Source organism: Sinocyclocheilus grahami, unplaced genomic scaffold (assembly GCF_001515645.1).
Source record: "Sinocyclocheilus grahami isolate Dianchi unplaced genomic scaffold, SAMN03320097.WGS_v1.1 scaffold1160.1, whole genome shotgun sequence".
Classification (NCBI taxonomy): Eukaryota; Metazoa; Chordata; class Actinopteri; order Cypriniformes; family Cyprinidae; genus Sinocyclocheilus; species Sinocyclocheilus grahami.
The window spans coordinates 108,528-118,664 of NW_015506339.1; positions in this window are offsets into that span (position 1 = coordinate 108,528).

The window sequence follows — 10,137 nt, forward strand, 5'->3', positions numbered from 1 at the left end:
GAATCCTCATCTCCAGAGCTTAGCTCGCCCTCCGATGCAGCGATCGACATCCTGTCCTCTGCCTGTGCCCCGCACAAGATGCTGGACCCCGCCCTGTCCGAGGACCCAGCACACTCGTCTGGAAGCACCAGGTGGTGCGATGTGCTTGAGGAATGAGAGGCCCGCGGAGACGTACTCGACGGGGAAGCTCTCACCGTAACCCTCAGGTCTCCCTGACCATGAACCGAAGTAGCCCTCCGAGAACCAGAGGAGCTAGAGCGGGGCATGGCAAGGGGGATACCACCCGTTTAATGAGGAGGTATCTAGGACCGCAATGTCGCGATGGTCATGTTCCCGCACTGAGAACATGACTCATCCATGAGCGCTGCTTCAGTGTGCTGTAAGCCCAAGCACGAGAGGCAGTGATCATGACCGTCAGATGAAGGCAGGAAACGACCGCATCCAGAAACGCACGAGCGGGAAGCCATCTTTAAAAAGACGCCCGTCGCTCGTGGCTTTCTCTTTTTTTATTTTTTATTTTTTCTTCTAGCTCTTTTAGACATTTGCTCTTTTAGGAAAAAAGGAAACACTCTTTTAGAGAGAGCGCTGAAGCGCCCAGGGGAGGTCACGGCGAGACCGCAGAATGGCAGCTGCAGCACGCCGAAGATGAGCAGCACTGAATGGCAACCCCCGCTGACGAGCCGTAACGCCAACGCCAGCTGTTTCTTCCAAACACTCGCGGAGATCCGTCCTGAGAAGGCTCGGCTCCGAAGCGAAAAGCTGATGTGCGTTTGCACGCGCTCTCCTTTTATACCCGCGCTGCGGGGCGGGGTGCGCGTGGCGCAACACGCACGCTTACTGTCATTGGCTTGTTTAGTTTACACTCGAAGGTGATTTGGCTCTCGGGCGAGATCCCAATTCGTCAGTCACTGACGTAACGTAGAACGTGACTGACTGAATGGGAACTGTAAGTTTGTCTGCTTCAAGAACAGTCCTGTTATTACCTTGTTAATGAGAAACATCATGTAGTTGCTAAACTATTTTACTGATAAAATTGTCAGAGCAGTGGTGACAACACATCTGTGTGTGCGTGCATGATGTGTAAGTTTCCGTGTGTGCGTGTTGTATGGGAGTGGAAGAAAGAGAATGTGTGTGTCGTTGAGAGTTTTGGTTCTTTTGCTGTTGCAGGCTGTAAGGACCTTTGGAATAACTGAAATCGTTTGGCAAAGTGATATTGACATGTAATGTGGACAAGACCTACCTGGAACTACTTTAGCCATGCGTTTCCTTAAAAATAATTACATGTCTTAGAACATTTGCCAACCAATCCAACTTAAGCATTCAACAGCCCCATAGTATAGACTTTCTGCAGCCATCTTTAGAATTTTGTCTTTGAACTTCTGTTTTTGCAATAGCTTTATAGCTTCACTGCTGAAGGGTAATTAGCTGGGGAAGTGGATTTATTTATTGTAGCATTAACTAAAGTTATCATATGCATTGTAATGAGCGGTTCCTTTTTTGTACGGCCTTACCATCATGCTGTGGAAATTCAAACCGAAAACAGAGGACAATGAGTGCAGTGCTGAAAACAGGAGGATATGGAAGGATATTCCAGACTATTTTCAAAAGGAATTGCAAATTGTATTTTCGCGTCTCTGTGTCGCGCCTGCCAAAACTCAAATTGAATCACAATTCCTTTAGCATTTGAATTTGTGAAAAGCATTTGGTTAATGGTGAATATTGACCTATTGTGCATACCGTTCTGGCTCCCGCTAGTAGCAGGGTATAGTCACTGCATTTGGGGTAAAAATTACGGAATAATTTATTGTGTGAGGTGCCAAGAATATAAGGAAACTCGGGTTGCACTGTCTGTTCAGTCACACGCATCTATCGGACTGGCATCTACTTTTAGCGGTGCCTTCACCGATATCGCCATTGTTCAAATGATTCGGCACAATCGTCTGTGAGTGACATCACCTCCCAATACAAACACGTCCCATAGTATAGTCCCACCCTGACGCTGATTGACAGGTTTCCGTGTAAAGCATCGGAAATTCAAATGCTAAAGCAGACGTGGTAATTAATATTGCTATTTAAATATGACAGGCTCATAACTCATAAGACATGGGAAATACAGTTGCAAATGGACTTTGCTTTTCCATTTGAAATTTGCCGGTCACTTTGCGTTCGCAAAAGCGAAAACGCAAACGGTAATGCAAAATTTGCAATTGCGTTTGCATTATGTCACAATTTCTGCATCCACATATTGAAAACGCAACTGAAAATACAATTTGCAATTCCTTTTAAAAATTGTCCGGAATATCCTTCCATAGGCGGAGCTATAAGGTCTAGAACTGATAATAAATTTCCTACTAAAGCGCTGGTTAAATGCAAGCCACATTTGGAAGTTTGTTTGAAAATGTGCCCTAAAACTCAACCGCTCTGTTTGGTATTCAGAACAGGCACAGAGCTCAAACCTTTTTTTGTCTGGTTGAATGACAGTGTTGCTATACGGTGGACACTTGGAGTGTATCATAGATGTCCAGGAATAGCTCAGGAGAACGATACCATTAAAACCGAGCAGGAGGTGGAGAATGCCAAATGACAGGTGTGGAAAGGTGAAGAGCAAGAAATCTAAGTCATCTCTCCAACCTGAGCTGCAGGTGGCTTACACATTTGACAACAGCCCCATAGTACAGATGTCTAGGATCCAGGAAAAAGGGGAATTGTGGGGGAGCGCAGAGACATCAGGTCTGTTTTTAACAATGGGCTGCCCTTGACAGAAAGACAAGAGGACTGCAGTGATGATAAAAGGGGACAGAAAACAATCAATTTATGTTTAACATGTAGACGCGGTCGAGGAGCGATGCGTTTCGCCCCGCTGGCTTCTCTGACAGCTCAGCCGGTGTGTTTCTGCATGAGTGGGATGCTCCAGGGGGCCTTTATCCTGGAAGTCAAGAGCAAAGAGTTACACATGTGCGATTATATACTGTGGACAACTATGAAAACTTGATTTCTGTGTTTTCTGAAGAAAATGGGAGTTTTGCTGGTTGTTTAAACTGGCTACTAGAGTGATGTGGGTGGTTGCTAAGCAGTTGCTTTAGTGTTCTGTCTGAATTTTAAGCATTCTAGATGGTTGCTAGGCAGTTGCTAAGGTGTTCTGATTGGTTGACAGAGAATTGCTAGGGTAGATGCCTCATTAGCGACTGTTTCTATGGGCCGTGATACGCAAGCCATCCTCCATTTTTGGAATGGTCTGCGAACCTTTGAGTGCGTTGACTGTGTGCTTCTACAACAGCAAGTTATAAGCTTGTATATCTTTAAATATTCATTGATTATTATGGTGAATGACGTCAAGTTGATCGTTCCAAGATGGCGGACGCATCAATGTATCTGGAGCGGTCAAATAGGGCATCTATACATATCTATGGTTGCTACTATGTTCAAGGTGATTGCCAAGATGGGTGTTCTGGGTGTTTGTTATTGTGTTGCTAGGCATTTCGGGTGGTTTCTATGAGGCTGTCAGGTCTCTCCACCACACTGCAAATTTTTAGGCATCAGTCTTGTTTGTAAAATAAACAAGTTGGATATATGTGTTATTACCTCAGGCCAGGGGTTCGTTCAAATCACTAAAGCGAAGAATGAACAATAGTAATGGTAATGCTCGCATTAGCACAAACCACTAATTAATAAGCACGCCATGTCAGCTAATGATTATGCGTTTGATGATTTTAATTTGTCGGGGTAGGTCAGGATTCAAATCTTTTGCTGTGAGTGTTTGGATCTGTAATAGAGTAACACTGTTCAAAGCAATTAATTAAGGTGTTCTACTTTCTCATATTCCATCTCATTATAGAAACGAAGAGGGAACAGAACACAGTAAACAAACCTGTGGAGGCACTGAGGTTCAACACGACGTTTGCTTTTGTTCTGCTTTTCAATGTCACAGAGCACAACACGATTGGTGGATGGACTCCTCTTCACTGGAATATCGGTCTTTGATGCGCATTTCTTCTCACGTCAAGACGTGAGCATGACAGTTCAATGGACTAAACAAAACAGAGTTTGTTCATACTGCTTCACCACCTGCAATTATGATACAGAGGAAAAATCTATGGAGTCCATGACAAAAATATTCAGGATAATTCAAATCTTCCTTCATGCTCTGCTCTTTATAGTCATGCCTAACTATAATCTTGTCTCATTAAGTCACTGGGGGAATCTGACATGATGAACATTTGCTTTTGCGTGATTGCACAGCAGTTCTCTCATTGTTCCATTCTTGAAGGCTCTTTCCATACAGTAGTGACAACTCATGTATTTCCAGCTTCAAAAAGGACAAGAAACACCATTAAAAACATCATAAACAGTCAAATGTGAATTGTTCCCTATATCTCAAGTCTTCTGAAGTCGTATGATAGCTTTATATGTGGAATGAGTTCTTTAAATGGCATTTGGTATCAATCTAGGCATTATCCATCAATCCAGCTTCGGCATTTGACACCATAGATATGTATAGGTAGATGCCACATTCGACTGCTCCAGAAAGGTCAATGCATATGCCATCTTGAAACGATCTACATGCCGTCACTCAAAATAAAAATCGACGAGTTTCAAGATGCAACAACATTGCGCAGCATCTGATTGTAAAAACCACCTAAATTTAAATTCCTGAAGAAACTGGATAAACTTTCGCATATCGCATAAAACATTTGCAAATAAGCTCCATCGTTTCCATCCAACGATTCAAAGAGAACAAAATCATCACTTCCTGATAAACTGGCACTAAATATCAAGTAGGAGAAGCCACTGAATATAATAATTTTCATATATATAAAAAATTACTTGCACCTCAGAGCGAGCAGACAAAACACAATAAATACAAGTCATTGCTTTCGGAGGTGGATGCCTGCTGTTCGCACAGTTATGTGAATTTGTTTAAGCACATGGAGGCATTTATTCGATAAACATGTTTCCATCTCTAATTATTGCAGACAATGCAGTTCTTATGTATCTCCTGGAATTCAGATGAGCACGTATCCGAGATTCTTCCAAACTACTTTGTTTTCTTTGAGAAGCATTCTCTCTCTCTCTGCTGCAGTCTCTAGAGATTCACTTCATCTAACAACAAAGAAAGCCCCGATTTTGTGCCACTGTACTCAGCTTGGTGTGTCTGAATCAAAAACACACGCACAAAAAGATTCAGTATGAAGCACGTTTAGAGATACAAGCAGTACTGAATGCTAGCATTGAAGATACATTTCAAAAGTGTATGAAAAATAATGATACAAGCCTATTTTAATATGCTTTATCTCAATCCTGGCATTCATAATCTTTGTTGTGTTTACAGAGGATGTAATTTCTAAATAGAAAGAATGTGTTTGCTGGGCTTTTTTTTGTCTGCCATGCATTATACTAAAGGACAGCTAGACCTCACTTGAATGAGGGACTGATGTGTGACTTTATGCACGAATATCTCTGATTAATCACTGTCCCTCCCTTCTACACAGAATGAACAGTGTTTTGGGTTCAATACAAGTTTTACTGACAGAAAACAACAGCAGTGCATCTGCAGTTGATAAAAAGAAGCAACAATACTAAAATGCACACTGTTTTAAAATGTACTCCATTAAAACGATATGATAATAGCAACACGTTTTTCCATTTCTTTAAGTCATCAAATTAATTTAACCAATTTCAACTTGAAAAATCTAAAAATCAGTTTTAGGTTGAATTTGGTGGAAATTTTATAAAGTGTACAGTAACAACAAATGTGATAAAATCACTTACTCCTCTGTGCAAAGTTAATGCAATTTTGGTTAACAACTTATGCTTTTTTTAATAAACTGAGCAAAAAGTCATTTTATTTTCTGTGGTAATTAACAGCATGTAACTTCTTGTCAAACAGAACATTTGTTTATTTGTTTTTATTGCATCTGTTTGCTATAATGGTAAAGGTTAGAGTTTGTAAATGATGATCACAGAATAAGAATCCAAGACACATAAGACAGAGTTGCTCAGAGTTGTTCAGGATTTTAATGTCTAAGATGTTCAAAGAGAAATTACTCACATGTCTAAAACCTTCAAAGCATGAAGAATGTGTACCTTTATGTGCTGATGCGCAGTCTCTGCTTTCACATTAAGATCGTATCTATTGATGCCTAATGATCAAATTATACTTTCCTGTAGACAGAAGAGAATATTTTAGACACAAATGGTTTAATGTAGTCATGCAATTTCATTTAAACAATCAGAATGCAGTACTACTTACCAGTTTTGGGGAAAGTTACTTTTAAAAGTAATGCACTACAATATTGCGTTACTCCCTAAAACAGTAACTAATTGCATTACTTTTTATGGCCTGGGCTTGCTTGTTTGTTTTTAAATATGAAAAAAATGTGTTTATGCGGTTTAAGGTTGAAAAAACACATTATTGTCCACATACTGTACATTATTGTTTCTCCTACAAAAATATTCAGGATAATTCAAATCTTCCTTCATGCTCTGCTCTTTATAGTCATGCCTAACTATAATCTTGTCTCATTAAGTCACTGGGGGAATCTGACATGATGAACATTTGCTTTTGCGTGATTGCACAGCAGTTCTCTCATTGTTCCATTCTTGAAGGCTCTTTCCATACAGTAGTGACAACTCATGTATTTCCAGCTTCAAAAAGGACAAGAAACACCATTAAAAACATCATAAACAGTCAAATGTGAATTGTTCCCTATATCTCAAGTCTTCTGAAGTCGTATGATAGCTTTATATGTGGAATGAGTTCTTTAAATGGCATTTGGTATCAATCTAGGCATTATCCATCAATCCAGCTTCGGCATTTGACACCATAGATATGTATAGGTAGATGCCACATTCGACTGCTCCAGAAAGGTCAATGCATATGCCATCTTGAAACGATCTACATGCCGTCACTCAAAATAAAAATCGACGAGTTTCAAGATGCAACAACATTGCGCAGCATCTGATTGTAAAAACCACCTAAATTTAAATTCCTGAAGAAACTGGATAAACTTTCGCATATCGCATAAAACATTTGCAAATAAGCTCCATCGTTTCCATCCAACGATTCAAAGAGAACAAAATCATCACTTCCTGATAAACTGGCACTAAATATCAAGTAGGAGAAGCCACTGAATATAATAATTTTCATATATATAAAAAATTACTTGCACCTCAGAGCGAGCAGACAAAACACAATAAATACAAGTCATTGCTTTCGGAGGTGGATGCCTGCTGTTCGCACAGTTATGTGAATTTGTTTAAGCACATGGAGGCATTTATTCGATAAACATGTTTCCATCTCTAATTATTTGCATTAACTGTTTTTCGCACAAGTCAAAAATGACCTCAAGCGGGTGTAAAAACTTTTTGTGAATTAAGGGATTTTCTTTTGAAATTTGGAGTTTCTATCACTCGGATTGGAGAATTGGAGAGTCTTTCTAAAAAGACCAATAGATGCTGCAAGAATGAGGTCCTAAAACCTCGAAATGTTCACTTGCAGTTCCACTGTCCAGATGTCAATGGGGTTTTTCAGTTGGTTTTTAGTTAAATGCCTGGGTCTGTGTTTAACACAAGCTCAAGATACTTTCACGTTTTATTCTACAACCGAAAATACATCATACTCCACTTTTTAGGCTTAGACTTGTCTTGTAAAAGCTGTTGCTAACATCTGGAAAAAATGGGAAAACGGAGGTTGTTGGGGACATTTAAAGTTATCACAGAGCACAGGTAAACTTATCTACTCATTAGTCTGCTTTAATTGTTTGTAATCACAATCTTGCAAACTACTTTAACACAAACTTTCAAACTTGTAGATTTTAAATAGACTGAAGTTGTTAGAAGCTTAATGGTGGTGACACAGTTTGGGTTTGGCAATTCTAATTAGGCTTTAAAATTCATACTTATTGCATTATTTTGTAAAGATTTTCATAGTGAACAAATTGTGTAAGAATCATAAAATTGTGTTGGTCGCAGAGCTTACTTTCTGCAATAATCCAAAATTGAATGGAAAAATTATTTTAGCTTTTTATCAAGGGTAATGCTAACTTCTGGGTTGGCCTACAAAAACACATCACTCCAGTCATATAAGCTAATTTTTTTGTGGAGGTTTCTGCCCTTTCTGTAGCATGACAAATGTGGTCACTTAAATGTTTTCATTCCTTTTAAATAATAACAGCATATGAGTCTGGAACAACACGAGGGTGAGTAAATAACATCTGAATTTTCATTCTGTGTGAACTGCCCTTTTAAGAATCAAGACAGGTTGAAGCCAAACAGAAAAAAAACCTCTGTGTCTCAGTGTCATCTCATTCCAAGCAGACAATGCAGTTCTTATGTATCTCCTGGAATTCAGATGAGCACGTATCCGAGATTCTTCCAAACTACTTTGTTTTCTTTGAGAAGCATTCTCTCTCTCTCTGCTGCAGTCTCTAGAGATTCACTTCATCTAACAACAAAGAAAGCCCCAATTTTGTGCCACTGTACTCGTCTCGGTGTGTCTGCATCAAAACACTCACACACACACACACACACACAGAGATTCAGTATGAAGCCCGTATAGAGATACAAGTAGTACTGAATGCTAGCATTGAAGATAAACTTCAAAAGTGAATAATGATACAGGAGCCTATTTTAATGTGCTTTATCTCAATCCTGGCATGCAGAATCTTTGTTGTGTTTACAGAGGATGTCATTTCCAAATAGAAAGAATGGTTCAATGCAAGCATTACTGACAACATAACATACTGTTGATTACCACAAATAATAATAGCAACTCATCTGCAGGTTATACAAACAAGCAAAATTCATGTTAACAGTAACTAATAAATATACAGAAAATAATCAGTGTAAAAATTAACATTTTTGAACTTAATTTGAACTAATTCAATTAATTTAACTTTCAGAGTTTCAACCAGACCAGTTTCTTTTTAAAAAAATAGCCGAAATGAGTTGAACATCAACTCAGTTTTAAGTTGAATTTGGTGGAAATGTTGTAAATGTGATAAAATCACTTACTTCTCTGTGAAAGGTTAATGCAATTGAATGTATTATGGTTAACTCTATTTCTACTGTGCACCAAGTCAAATGTATTTTATGTGGTAATTAACAGCCTGTAAATGGTAGTCAAACAGAACTTTTGTTTACTATAATGGTAAACTATAAAGGTTAGAGTTGGTAAATGTTGATCACAGAATAGCACTTATATATCCAAGACATCCAAAGAGCTGTTCAAAGAGCCAGGATTTGAATGTCTGAGATGTTCAAAAAGAAATGCCTCACACGTCTAAAACCTTCAAAGAGTCGGAAGAACGTGTACTTTTATGTAGTGATGCACAGCCTCAGCTTTCATATTAAGATTGTATCTGATGATGCATAATAATCAAATCATGCAATTTTATTTAAACAATCAAAATGCAGTACTATTTTCCAGTGTTGTCAGAAAGTTACATTTAAAAGTAATGCATTACAATATTGTTACGCCGTAAAAAAGTAACGAAGTAATGCATTGTTACTTTTCCATTACTTTTTCTCATCTGGACTGGGCTTGATTGTTTATTTTAAATATAAAAATAAGTTCTATTTTTGGTTAATGTAAAAGCCCTTTCACACAAAAGTGAAATAAATAAGCCTCAGGTTGAAGGAAATGTAAATTCAAAAAGCTCAAACAAACCTTTCAGCTGTGCTGCCATTCTGAACTTCTTGAAGAATAGAACCAAAATAAATAAATAAATAAAACACAAAAAAATGAAACAAATGTTTATCTAAAGTATTTTTTGCGTATTAATATGGTTTAATTGGATCATTGGAGGTCAGCAGCAAAGACAATGGTAAATAAAATGGGATTAAATACATAAGGATTTTTGTGTTAATTATTGCAGATTTGCTTTTCACTTTTATTCATTTTGAGGAATACTGAATCTGTTTTTGTGCAGGTGAGATGAGTAAATGCATGTTCACATTTAGTCTAGAACTACAGAAAACATCATGTTTACACAGTGCACACAACTCCCCTGCACTTATTCCCGATTTCTCTCAACACGGCAACACGAGAGCTGTCAAAAAATAGGAAACAAAGTAACTGGTGTTACTTATTTGAAAAAGTAACTCAAATATATTCATGTAAACTAAAAAGCAATCCGT